Consider the following 14,899-nt stretch of genomic DNA (forward strand, 5'->3'; position numbering starts at 1 on the left):
TATAAATAGAACCAATATTTTAGTTTAAATAGCATTATGTTTAAATTATTTTTCTAATCTCTTTATTATATTTCAGTTCTTAGACATCAGTAAATACTTTGTGCAATATTATCTTGTCTGAAATAGGGACAGAAATCTCCCACCATGACCTATTACTGACAGTAGAAATGTGTGTTGTTTTGTTTAAATGTTTAGTGTTAGGTTCAAAACAAAACAAAACTCCTCTTAAAATGTCCATAGGTCTTTTCATTAGAAATAGTTTCTACTTACTTATAATTCAATATGTTTCACTGACTGCTTTTTCTTTCAAGATAAGGGGAAAATCACTGTAAGGACACATGGATGAACACATTATAATCTCTGCCCTCAAAGAAGAAGCACATGTTGTCTAGTGAAGAGATCAGCCATTTAAACCAATCCTACAAATGAGACCAGCAATACTGGAGAGGAGCGAGGGGTTACATGTATATTAATAGGGAAGATTATGAAGCTTTCTAATTTAAAAAAATCTATTTTGTAAATCTCAAAACTTAACAGAAGTCATAACAACAACAACAACAACAAAAGAAACAGAACAGTGGGACAATTTCTAAACAACCACACAATATTCTATGCTTATACATCTATGTCCAAAGAGTTGCATTTCTGCTGAAAGAGAAAATATTATCAGCTAGGTACTCTCACTATCATGTTTATGTAAATGCAAAATTTTCCATTTTCTTTGCCTCTATAATGATGCCCATGGATATGGCATCCTTTATTTAACTTTACCAGTGCCAACCTCAACTGGAGTTTTACTATCGAGGATGGTGAAGTGTAGGAGAAAATTATTAGGCTACAGGAGCTGTCATTTTCTTTGACAATTCCAAAAATACCAGATGTGTTCATAATAATAAATACTCTAATTATGTGTGGTGCCTTCAACCTCTGAGATAATGATGTTGGAAAACACCACAGATGGCATCTCGAAATGGGATAAATATTGTGCAAGTGATGAGAAGGCCACGATGAAAAGCAGAGTTATCCTTCCACTGTTGTTGGGTGAGAAATTTCCCCAGATGGGGAATGCTCTCAGAAGGACTTTTGGAGCGCTCCTTCAGGTTTACCTCCGTGGGCTCTGACAGCAGGGCACTCACTGTTCCTGCCAAGATCAGCGCCCACACGCAGTGCAGTGCCATGTACCTGTCACGCTCTCAGATGGGATCTGATGTATCTGCTTAACAGATGATCTTTTTCTCTATCGCAGAAAAATGCCCATTTATGGAATGCAATCTCTGTAAAAAGAGAGAGCAAAAACCATCAGAGGTGAAGAAATGAATTTCAGAATAGTTAAGTGACTTACCCAAGGTTATAAAACCTGCAGAGAAAAGAGCTAAGGCACATATTCTAGGTTTTTGGCATCAAGAACTCAATCCTCCCACTCTGTTGGAGCATCCTATTATATTGCTCATTAGCACCACCCATTTGTTTGCTCAAATGAAAGAAAACTAGAACAGAAATCCAAATAAATAAATAAATAATAAATAAATAAATAAATAAATAAATAAATAAACAGTATGATAGTATCTGTATAGAAACAAACAACTTTTAATTGATTTTTAATAACCAATTTTTTTTCCCACTCCATTCACAGTGGAAGGGGTAAATATGATCACATTAAACATAATGCCTTGACTATTCATTGTTTAGACATCACAATTTAGATTTTAGATGTTGGCTTGGAAGATATTTTTGAGTCCTAATAGAATTGGGACCTCTGTATCTGTGAGAGATTGGTTCCAGGATGCACAAGGATACCAAAATCCTCAGATGCTCCAGGCCCTTATGGCATAGTATTTGTGTGTAACCTACGTACATCATCCCATATAGTTTAAATCATCTATAGATTACTTAATGATACCTAATACAATATCAGTGCTATGTGAGTATTTGTAAATACAGTGTATATGATGTGTAAATGCTCTGCAAATAATTGGTGCACTGGCAGATTTAAGTTTTGCTTTTTGGAACTTTCTGGATTATTTTTCCCCAAATATTTTCAATCTGCTGTTGGTTGAATCTGTCTGAAGCAGAGCCCCAGGATATGGAGGGGCAACTGTACATAACTTTGAAACAGAGAAGGATTTAAATATTCCTTAGGAAAATAGAAAATGCCACTATACTTAGGGCAATCCTGCTGACTAAGCTTCAGTAATGAGTATTTATAATGCTAGTAGGAGGCATTGACAGTATCTAGTAAATAAACCAGGTTACTTATAAACAGTGAGCATGTGACAAATCTGGGGGAGACAGTTATTCTAAGTGCCCAGGAGTTCATGTCCTCTATAGAGCCTTAGTCAATTGCTAAATATAACATCAGGATTAGAAAATATAATTATCCCTCATCATGAATAATCTAAAGAGGCCCTAAATCTTTTACTAAAGGGCAATTGCTTAAAATAGAGTCACTTTGAAGGACCAATGTTTTCATAGAATTTTTGATTTTGTCTAGTTGACATCATTCATTTAAATTCCTGCAAATACCTTTTTTCTCTAGATTCCCACTTTTAAAAATCAGTGAATTTGTGTTACTTCTGTGTTCTATTCCATTATGAGAAATACAGGAGAAAGAGAGACAGAAAGTGTGTGTGTGTGTGTGTGTGTGTGTTTGTGTGTGTGTTTAAATATAAAATAGTAATTAGACTCTGACTGGGCAGCAGAAAGGTTAAATGTTCAATCTGTGCTATTTTAAGATGTGGGAACAACTGCTTTCTCTGTGTTGATCTACTCTGAAACTCCAGCCAATATAAGGAGAATTTCTAATTGAACAAGCAAGAGCCACTAACTTTTTTTGAAGTTCTCTTTCTTAAACACGTCTTGTGTTTAGGAATCAGTTTACAGTTTCGGGACACTCCTGGCTGTTTCTATTTGGAATACTGCCTGTGATGGGAAGCTGAGGCCCCTGGTTAGTGTGTGCAGAGCAGCCCCTTCTGTAAGAATAGGCGTAGGACACCTCGTCTGCTGATGAAAGAGAGCGGTGTTACAACTATACTCTCGTTGTAACAGAAGGAAGGGCCCAGGAAGTTTACTTGAGATTCACAATATAAGCTTAGAGTGGATAAGTTCATACTTCTGTTTGCCTAATTCTAAAGGGAAATTTTTTACCTATGCATTTGATTGGTTGCCAGTCTAGCCAAATATATTAGAATTGCCAACAACCACTTTAATCATAGCATACTACTATTTTTAGGGATATAGCATTCTATAATTGAGAAAAGTAAATGATGGCTTGAGGTTAAACTCAAGTTATCAGAAATATTGCCTCTTCAGTTAAGTAATCCTGCAGGTAAACTAGTGTCCTGTTCTTGGGTCCCTCTTAAAAAATGTGCTTTACAACATATACATTATAATAACTCATGTCGGTGGAGATACAGACAATTACTAAATCAAATTTAAATCCTGTAAAACACAATCCTATATAATTTTAGAGTTCTTTTTGTCAAGGATGTACCTTTTTTTAAAATTTGATAAACTGCTTTATTGTTGGTTTCATAGTTTTTTGTTTAAGGAATACAATCTGTTACCTTGTTCTTCACTACAACTGTTGTTAGAAAAAAATATAATAAATGTCATACAGGCTGGTACTGATGGATATATTGCCTGAGTTTAAACAAGTTAATATGATCTTAAGAAGGCAGCTGGATCAGTAGTACCATTGAGGAAATAGGTAGATGAAGTGAAGGTAGCTTCAAATTTTTCAAACCATAGTTTTTACAGTAATTTTAACAAGGACAGCAGGTGGAATGAAAAAGGAATTAATTCCTTGTATGCTTATAAGTTGTCCTATGAAGAAGATAAAACTTCACATTGTAACTGCTTATCATTGTAACTTCCATGTATTTCATGTTTTTTTGAATGAAAGTCTTGATCACACAAGCTTTTACCTACTTTCTCATCTTTTTTTCAAATGCCCAAATTGGTTCACACATCAGTTTAGTAAATATTTATTGTGTTACAATATGTGAGGTACAGGGCTAAACCTGATTCTAGTTTACAAAAAGTCAAAAAAGCAAATGCAGCATAGGAAAAGGAAATTTCAGAATAAAAGTTTTCAGGGTGAAGCCTGAAGATTCTGTCACTTGTTATTAATACTATTCTATAAACACAACTGCAAGATTTTGTAATTTACGGTCAGTAGGCCCCATACCTTGAATGATAAGCATGTGACTTGGATACAAGTGAATGACTACAGAATGTTTCACCAGCAAAAGTAATTACTAATTCTATTCCCATTAGAAGAGAAATATAAATTAGTTAATGATTTTCTTTCCTTATCATTTTTAATTTAATGATCCTGAAAATGTTAGATAGCTGTTTGCTCTTAGAATCACAGAAAAGTCAAGTAGTGCATTTTTTTAAGCTTTAATGGATTTTTAAGTCACTGTGTCATGAAAGGTTAGCAAATTTCTATGGCCAGTCTAATTTAAGTGCAGAAAATGCTTTTTGAATAGATGTCAGATAAATAGTTTTAGAAATACTCTTTAACAAATTACTTTTGTCAGATACATAGTAACTTAAACTTGTAATGTATAGACACTTGAAGAAAATCTATTATGACACTGTAATATCATTTGTGTCAGTAAGCTCCAGGTAATTTTCCCATTTCTGCTGTGCCAAAGGCACGAATTAAGTACAAAAGAAATGCCAAAGAAATAGCATGTTTAACCCAGTCATTAGGCATTCTCTTTATACAGTGTTTTTATCAAAATGATTAAACCACCTTAGAGAAAAACCTATATCCAGTAGACGTGGGGTAATTGAAGATCTGCAATATCACTTAGAAACATGAAGACATAACATAGGTTAAAAGAAAACAAGCTTATAATGTCATTTTTTGGCCTTTGAAAGCTACTGTGTATGAAGAAAATCTCAATATGACCTCTCCATTTTAAAGTTTATTATGCTTATTACAGAAAATTCATAGATAAAGCGTATTTTTAAGGAACAGGGATGGATCAGACAAGTAAAAGAGGATCCACCTCCCTGTTTATCTTCAGGTTAAGGGAGGCCCAAGGAGAGAAGTCCCTCTGCGTCTAATACAAAGGAGCATGAGTAGGACGAAAAAATGGATATATGAACAAAATTTTGCAATGCTGCTTTCTTATTTTTGCTCTTGCTTTTTCAATTTGTGAGGAATACCTTAGTTATGGATTTTTTAAAAATTATGCTTTGTGATCTTATAGCCAGATGAAAATAGCCCTTCATATGCATTGTTACAGAGGTAAAATGCTATTGCCTAATTTATTTATGTTTCTACTAAACTGAATATCTGTGAACCTCTAGCAGCAACTAGAAATCATTCATTTTTGGAGAGGTTTAATGTAAGATAAATATGAGCATACTGTCATGAAATTAAGTCCATATTTGATTACACAACTGTGTATTTGTGTGTGTTTTAGACCATAGTAAAGCAAAGCATACTGTTTAGAGTGTATGCTTATATATTTTTTCTTTAAATTTTTCTTTCATTTATTAATACAGACCTATATTTATCATAATAACTGAGAACTTTAAATTTAGATGTTTATATAATATCAAGTATATTTTGTATACAGCATTATTATATTATAATTTATGCAATATTAAGAGAATATAATTACAGGGCATGTAATATATATAGCTGAAGAATGATCATTATTTAAATTACTGCTGAATCCCCAAGGTAAGTATTCTAGTAGGATAGATTTGGCTAAGCAAAGTAATTCTGTATGTTTTGTTAACAAGGCCAAATAAATGAAATTGTAAATTGCAATGGAATTACAACTTCAAAGAATGAATACCACTGGAATATTGATTCATGTTGAAAAATAGCTTTTCAAAATTATCCTAATTCCTTTGACCTGATGTAGCTTGTTAAACAGTCTTTTCCACATATTCAAAAGTTGATTGAATGACATGTATATGAAGTTTAGAAAAGTAGTATGATCTGACTGTCATTTCAAAAGGATCATTCAGCATATTATTATTATACTGATCTTCTGAAAACTGTAAATTCTTAAAAGGATTACCCAGGCTTCTGTGTGAATGGCAGACTGGGTGAAAAAGATAGAAAAAAGGAAATCAGTTAGAAACTTACTATAATAATAAGAGATGAGAGATGAGGACAACTTGGACCAGGATGATAGCAGTGGAAGTTGCTGAGATTGGTACATTTTAAAGGGAAGGAATTTGCTGAGGAACTGTTGTGTGTGGAAGACAGTAGTCAAGGATGATTTCAAGTTTTTGCTTACACTTGGAAAAATCAGTTTATCAATTACCAGTTGGAGAAGATTGGTGAGGCTCAGGTTTGGCAAAGAGAATCAGGAGTTTAATTTTGGACCTTTGTTAAGTCTGAGATCCTACTAGGTAAAATTATTCAGGAAGCATAGAAATAATGTTCAAGTGAGAGGTATGGGCTAAACATATATTTTGTCAGTCATCTGTGTGTAGTTGGTATTTAAAGGCATGAAACTTGGTGAGACCATCTTAGTGCATGTAGGCAGAGAAAAGAAGGAGTCTAAAGGCTGACCTTAGGCTTGCCAAGAGTAGGGAGGTGAGGTAAGAACACGAAAGGAGACTAAATGGGTGGCTAGGGAGGTAGGTATGAGAAGAACAAGATTGTAGTGCTTTTTTTCCTGCTAGTTTTATTGAGATATAGCTGACATGCAGCGCCATGTACGTTTAAAGTGTACAACACGGTGATTTGACTTACATACATCATGCAATGATTATCAAAACAAGTTTGGTGAACATCCATCATCTCACCTGGATACAAAAGTTAAGAAATAGGGAAAAAAAAAAGATAGTAGTGCTTTTAAAGCCAAATGAAGACTGCACAAATGTGTCAACCATTTATGAATAAGAAAATAAGGTGAGACTGAAGAGAGACAGTAAAAACAATAGGCTTAGCAATCTGAAGGTCAGTTTTGACCCTGATGAGAGTTGTTTTATGGCAAGAGTAAAAAGCTTGATTAGAATATGTTCAAGAGACAAAGGATCACGTGAGGAAGCAGTGAGCATAGACAGTTCTATAGAGGGACACTCCTGTCAGAAGAGCAGAGAAGTAGAGAAAAATTTGGAGGGACGTGAAGTTAGACATGGATATATTAATATGGGAAACATTACATCATATTTATATGGTGATGTGATATAAGGAGAGAGGGAACCATTGATAATGTAAAAGAGAAATAGACCATTGTTGAAATGTCATATTGGTAAGAGGGCTTGGTAAGAGGGCTTGGGAAAAGGGCACTGGGTTACACGGAAGAGTCATTCTGACAGCAGTGTGTATCACTTTTGGATCACATTCAGTTGGCCAGAACTCAGTCACACGGGCCCACCTAACTGCAAAGGAGTCTGAAATATATTCTAGTTGTGTATACAGTAGAGGAAGGGCACAGGTTGAGTGACCACACCATGTTATCTCTGTCTCAGGAACGAATGGTTCCTTTATTTCCTTATGCCTTTCAAAATTTTAATACATATCCTTGATACACTAGCTTAGCAACCAGGCAACTGAGGTTGATTTGATTTGACTAATTTTTATTGAGATTATGTTGAACACTAGTGATTACTACTTCTTTTTTCCTGTATTCACAAATGGTTCCTTAAATTATCCATCTTAGACTGTTACTCAGTGATGTGGCTTAAGAAATATGGCACCTTAGACTATTAATCAGTGGTGTGGCTTTTCCCCATCCTTTTTGAAAACTGAAGTAGCGTTTGCTCACTCTTAGTATTACAAGATTGCTCCAATTTTCTGACTGCCGCTAAATCACCAACAGAAGCTTAGTTTCATTGAATAATGCGGTCAGCATTCTGGGCTACAATTCAGTCATGCCAAAAGATTCAAATCCTCTTAGCAGATTTGTTTTTCTTCAAATTGTGCATTGCAGTTTATTATTGGCTTGTGAAATTAGTTTAGTGAATTGTATATGCATAAGTGGAACATAATAGAATAAAAAGAAAAATAGTTTGGATTGCATGTAGTAATGACAAATATCCCATTGAATGTGTGAAAAAATATATATATATTCTATAGACACAAAGAATTTCTTGTAAAATATACATTCTTGTACATATATGTATATGCTTATACATAGAATATATGTTTGTGTGTATACAAACAACAGGCAATGTAATGCATTGCTACCGTAATGTTAAGTAAAAATGTTTGAAAGTCACTGTTTGAGGAATTTATGTTCTTTTATCATCTTTTACCATGTCTCACTAATATTGAGCTTCCATTATGTCTTATAAAAGCTCATTAGCTTGTACTCTGTGCTTAGAAATATATTCAAAGTTTCATTCTCTTTGGTGGAGTTGCCCCGAGAAAGGTATTCTGATTGTGGAGTGATGGTAGGAAAATTAGAAAAGTAGACTTATGCCAGACTATGAAACAAAGTTTCTTAGAAATGACCTGATTTCTAAGAGAAAAGTGACCTGGTCAGATTTTTTTTTTAGAAGACATTCCTAAGGAGAGGATTCACTGACCCATGGAAATATTAGGAATGTAATTTAGTTAGAAGACTATTATAGTGATCCAAGAAAATGTTAATGAGAACCTGATTTAAAGACACTTTGAGAATGGAGAAAAAGTAATTAACTCAGGGTCAATGAAAATATGAAATATTTGAAAATCACTTACTCATCAATAATGTTCCAGTGCTTCAGACATATCAATGAACAAAACAGATCCAAACCTATCTCCTCTTGGATATTATATTTTAGTAAAGGCAGGCAGACAATAAACAGTAAACATAGTAAGTAAATTTAAATTAAGTACCGTGAAAAGACCAGCTTTTGCTGGGTCAGCAAATTTGGGTAATAGCTAATAGATGATTGAACAGGAAAACAACATTGGGTGTACATTATAAAGTTACTGAATACCAGGCTATGCACAATTTGGAAGAAAAAGTATAAGGCATTTGAAGACACATACTTGAGGTAGAATTGTTTAGAAAGTAGTATTAGAAAAAATAATTGAATAGGTGAATTGAAATGGTATCAAAGAGGACTATGAATGACATACACTTTTATTTTTGGAGGTAATTAGGATCTTATTGAATTTGTGATTAGATGAATTAAATGATCAGTATGGTATTTGAGAAAGATAATTAAGTGCTGAACACCATGGAGTAGGTTAACTCAATGAAACCTCGATTCCTGCATATGAACAATACAGTCATTCAATTGGTTATCTAGGGTTAAAAGAAGTCATTCAATAAACACTACTTGTTTTTCTTCCCATTGTTTCTGTCAGCTATCTTTTGTATGTGTACGTGAACTCCCACCCTCCCCTGTTATCTTCCATCTCTAATGTTCATTAATTCTAAACTCGGATTCTGTACACTATTTTTTTAATTGAAATATAGTCTATTTACAATGTTGTGTTAATTTCTGTTGTAGAGCATACTGATTCATTTATACATATATATGCCTTTTCATATTTGTTTTCATTATAGGCTATTACAAGGTATTGAATTTAGTTCTCTGTGTTGTACACTAGGACTTTGTATACCATCTCTTGATTGCCAGTGCAGTAGACTTCTGATGGTGCATGGAGCTGGACTTAGGGGAGTGGTCCCATTACAGGGCAGAAGAAAATGATGCAAGCTGGGGTACATTATACCAGAGTCTTTTAAGGAATATTGATATTTTAAACCAAAAAACCTTGTCCAAAAAAAAAAAAATAAGTGGAAGACTCAAAGCAAAGAAATCAGAGATTAAAGATGCACAAAGATGGTTAATGGAATTGGAAATAGGATGGAACAAGTGAAGAAGATCTTCAACAATTATATAGAACATTCATAGTGAATCTCCATTTTAAGTGTATCAGATGTAAATGAATGACAAGTTCAACTGCCTTCAATGTAGGTTATAGCTTAGATACTGGCAGCATGCTGAGCCTGTAAAAGTAATGAGACAGTCTTACTGAGTAGCTGATATGGGATTAAAAGAAGAATATGGGTTGGTTAGACTTTTAAATTTAATAATATAGCCCCACTTTCATTTGTTTACATGCACTGATAAAATTTAATTACAGCAGAGCCTTCTCCAAGATGCCAAATTAAACTTGTAAGATTCTTACTAACTTTATATTTCTATTTGTGTGACTTCTGTTGTTATTCTTATACCTTTTGTATTTCTTTTAGCCTCTTTAAAAAATCAATAAGTACGTGTTTATTTTTTTCTTCTGTACTTCTTCAATTTCTAGTTAGAAATTATCGTCTTAACATATGATTACTTTCAGGGTTTATGTTTTCATTTTTTTTTATTTCAGCAAATACCTGAGTGCCTTCCATGTGCAACACATTATTCTGTTGGGAATATAGTTGCAAACAAAAGTGAAACGAATCTGCCCTCGTGGAGCATTTTACTGGGAAAATAGTATAAGAGCAAAGGAAAATGTCAAGAAGAGAATAGAAACTGGTTGGATGAGGTTTGCAATTTTAGATAAGATGGGCAAGGGAAGTCTGATTAAAAGGGTGTATTTGAGTTAAGATCTGAAAAAGGAAGTGAGAGGGCATCCAGATAAGTGCAAGGAATAGGTTTCAGGCTGAGGGAACAGAAAGTGTGAACACCCTGTTAGACATAATCTAAAGAGAATTCATGGCTCTTTGCAGTAAAATTAGAAGCATGCCTTTATCTGTCTTCAGTGTTTTACATAACTTGAACTAGTAAAAATATTCAATGTATGGAAAAATCTTTAATAGAATTTAATTCCTCCCATATTAGATTCTGTTAACTGGCACATAATTTGTTCTCTATAATTTAACTTTCTTTGTTTTTCTTCTGGTTTTATTGAAATATAATTGACACACAGCACAGCGTAACTTTAAGTTGTACAGCATAATGATTTGACTCACATATGTCATGAAATGATTATCATAGTAAGTTTAGTGAACGTCCATCATCAAATATAAATACAAAATTACAGAAATAGAAAAAAACCTTCTTTTGATGAGAACTCTCATGATTTTTTCTCTTAACGATTTTCATATATAACATATAGTGCTGTTAATTATATTTATCATGTTGTACAATACATCTCTAGTACTTATTTATCTTATAACTGGAAGTTTGTACCTTTGACTGCCTTCATCTAATTCCCCCGTCCCCACCCCTGCCTCTGGTAACCACAAATCTGATCTCTTTTTCTTTGAGTTTGTTTGTTGGTTATTAGTTCCTGTTACACAACATAGTGACTTGGTATTTCCGTACATTTCAAAATGATCACCACAATAAGCCCAGTTATGAAATGTTACCATACAAAGATATTACATAGTTATTAACTATATTCCCACAGTACACATTTCATGCCTGTGACACCTTTATTTTGCAACTAGAAGCTTCTACCTCTTAATCTCCTTTACCTACTTCTTTTCTTCTCCTACCCCCTCTCCTCTGGCAATGCCTGTTTTTTCTCTGTGTCTATAACTCAGTTTCTCTTCTGTTATGTTTGTTCATTTGTGTTTTATTTTCTTTAGATTCTACATATAAGTGAAATCAACATTTATCTTTCTCTGTCTGACTTATTTATCTTAGAATAATATCATCTATGTCCATCCATGTTATCACAGATGGCAAGATTTCATTCTATTTTTAATGGCTGAGTAATATTACATGTTATAAACATTTTTATCCATTCTTCTGTTGACAGGCACTTAGGTTGCTTCCATATCTTGGCTATTGTAAATAATGCTGCAATGAACTTAGCAGGGAATATAAATTTTCTAATCCATGTTTTTGTTTTCTTTGGATAAATACCCAGGAGTAGAATTGATGGAACATGTGGTGGTTCTATTTTTAATTTTTTGAAGAATCTCCATACTATTTTCCACAGTGGCTGCACCATTTTACATCCCCACCAACAGCTCATGAGGGTTCCTTTTTCTCCACATCCTTCCCAGCACACGTTATTTGTTGTCTTTTTGACAGTAGCCATCCTAACAGATGCGTGGTGATATCTCATTGTGGTTTTGATTTAAATTTCCCCAATGAGAAGTGATATTGAGCATCTTTTCATGTGCTTGTTGGGCATCTGTATATCTTTGGAAAAATGTCTATTCAAATCCCCTGCTCATTTTTTAATTGGATTGTTTGTTTTTTTGATGTTGGGTTGAATGAGTTGTTTGTATATTTTGGACATTAACCCCTTAATAAATACGTCATTTGCAGTATCTTCTCCCATTTCAGTAGGTAGCCTTTTTGTTTTGCTCATAGTTTCTTTCTCTATGCAAAAGCTGTTTGGTTTGATGTAGTCCCATTTGTTCATTTTTACTTTTGTTTCCCCTGCCTGAGGAGATATACCCCCCAAAATATTACTGAGACTGATGTCAAAGAGTTTACTGCCCATGTTATGACTTTTGGTTTCAGCGCTTCCGCTTAAGTCTTTAATCCATTTGAACTTATTTTTGTGCATGGTATGAGAGTATCCACTTTAATTCTTTTACATGTGCCTGGTTTTTTTTAATGATTTTTTATAGAAAAATGTATTAATAGTGTCTAATTATATCCATTATTAGATTCTTCTAACTGGCAATAAAGTATTTTGTATAATTTACCTTTCTTTAAGGTACTGAAAGATAAATTTCAACGTTAAAGTAACAACATGATCCTAAGACATTTTATAAGGAACTAATGTTGCTTCCTGTGTAAGGTTGACTGAAGATGATGAAATTCACTCTGTACTTAATAAAAGTCATGCCAGTTGTTTCTTTATTTTCTCTACAGATCTTCCATTGTCCTTTGGTCTATCTGTTTTCTTTAATAGGTACAATTTCAGAATAGATTTTCTTCACTAGCACTAAAGATCCAGCTTTTCTGGTGAAAGCTTCAGAGATTCCTTTATTGACTTTCTTTCAGGCCTGGGAGAGGAAATGTTAACCTTTTGGCCTCTCCCTGGTATAATACATGAGTTTCACTTTTCTTTTATTTGTTGTAACAAATTATAATTTGTAGTAGGGCTTCCCTGGAAGATTACCTCCAGATTGAAGCTGAAGAGTTGTTGAGGCCTCATTACCTTTGAAGGAGTTTTAATTTTGAATATCTCTTTAATAAAAAAAAAACTATAATACAGTAGTCATTTAAAAAAATATTAATTAAAAAGAATAAAATATACTAAATATATATTCACATCATTATTTGAATTGATATTTATAAAGTAGAATTAATCAATTTCCTTTATTCACCTTGTTTCTAGAAATAAAATGAATATACTTTTTATTTTTTAGGATAAGGGAAGTAGGATAGCACTATTATTGTTATTCTAATTTTATTTTAATTTTGTTAATTTTTTTTTCCCATAGAAGGGAAAAAAAGTGAGATATAGTGTTATGGTTAATTTTTTCAGCTTAATTCAGTTGGAAAATTAAAATCTTCACTATAACCTGTGTAGATATTAACCGTTGGTTGCAAGACTGGGTTGCAGAATTTGGACAGATCAGGAATCGGGTCTGTTAAGGCAAATTAAACATAGATATGAGCATGGTGAAAGTCCATGATCTGGAAAAGCAAATGTTACAGATAGAAGTATAGTGAAATCCTTAAAATACTATGCATGCTGAAAATGGGCACAGATGAAAATATTTGCATAGACAGACATTATAAATATCTAGGGGTTCCTCCTGGGCATGATGGCCCTTTTGGAGAAGGTTTACAGTCTTGATTCAGGGTTCATAAACTTAGATTAAACAAAAGAGCAAAAAGTAGGAAGTCCACATATGATGACAGAGTAAAAGTAGGAAATAGATTCTCAGGGCACATTTTCATAATCATAGTTCAGAAAAGATTAGGTGAGAATATTAGATATTGGAGAGACAACCAGACATACCAAGCTTCAGAATGCAAGGTGTTACAATATTGAAACTAGAGTGAAAAAGAAGGGGATTGATAAATTAAGGAAAATAACACTGGCCTCAGGTCTTCGACATAAGCTAAAACAGGAAAAATATGACAGAAGAAGAGATGAATAGGAAGGTTACAAGAATTAAGTATCCAGAGTCTTGGATGCAAGTGCTTAATGATAAGCATAGAGTGAAAGGGAATTGAGAAACTTGGAATGGACTAGACTCTAATATTGAAAAGCAATTATCTTTATATTACAAAAGGCAGAATTTAGGGCCACTGGGTAGAGCATTTTAAGGAGACATATTTTAGTTCCAAATTTGAACTAATTTCCTCTATTTAGTGCTATATAAAATTTGAATTATACCTTAGGGAGTGAGACCCTATTCAATAGAATGATGTAAATAGTTTGAATTATCACTTAAGTGATAGTATATTGATTGAGATATTCCACGATGTATAAAAGGCACAAGGAAATTATATCGCAAAAAATTCCAACTTTTTAAAGACTAGTGGGGTTTTTCTGCAAGGAGAGGGTCAGGAGTAATCAGCAGGTATTAGGTTGTATGTAATCAATGTGCTTTAAGTGAAATGAAGACAAGTTGCATATGAATTTAATTGTTGATTCAGCATTTTCTGTCAGTCTCTTCAATTATTGAAATTGGTACCTGAGTGTAGCAGTTATAAGCCCTGTCTGGTGGCTACATTTGAACAGTTTTAAGAACTTCAGCTTCTCAACCTTGTTAACTTGACAAGAATTTTAGTAATGATTCACTTTCAATAAAGATGATTACACTACTACATTAACACTGAATACATTTCTGTAGGGCAACAATTATTTAAATATTAAGAGAATAGCTGTGCCTCTTTTCATGTGAATAATTTTAATATCCATTTTCTCAAAGAAATGAGAACAAATCCCACTGTAGATAAATCACCTGTTTCAGTAATTGACAAAACAATCACATTCATTAGCATTTCATTTGTGTTATCAATTGAGCTATCTCTGTAGTCAATTTAGCAATTCAGTGAA

At 33.4% G+C, this 14,899-nt stretch overlaps 1 protein-coding gene and 1 long non-coding RNA gene across 7 annotated transcripts in view; one reads left to right on the forward strand and one right to left on the reverse strand.

Moving 5' to 3' along the window:
* Window positions 1-14,899, forward strand: part of ERBB4 (erb-b2 receptor tyrosine kinase 4) — a 985,443-nt gene that overhangs the window by 567,594 nt on the left and 402,950 nt on the right. The gene's annotated exons all lie outside the window — the stretch shown is intronic.
* Window positions 1-14,899, reverse strand: part of LOC123618329 (uncharacterized) — a 34,187-nt gene that overhangs the window by 5,938 nt on the left and 13,350 nt on the right. Inside the window, exon 2 of the long non-coding RNA XR_012507095.1 lies at window positions 1,183-1,274. This is a non-coding gene — a long non-coding RNA (uncharacterized LOC123618329). The remainder of the gene's footprint in view (window positions 1-1,182; window positions 1,275-14,899) is intronic.

This window comes from Camelus bactrianus, chromosome 5, assembly GCF_048773025.1.
Source record: "Camelus bactrianus isolate YW-2024 breed Bactrian camel chromosome 5, ASM4877302v1, whole genome shotgun sequence".
Lineage (NCBI taxonomy): Eukaryota > Metazoa > Chordata > Mammalia > Artiodactyla > Camelidae > Camelus > Camelus bactrianus.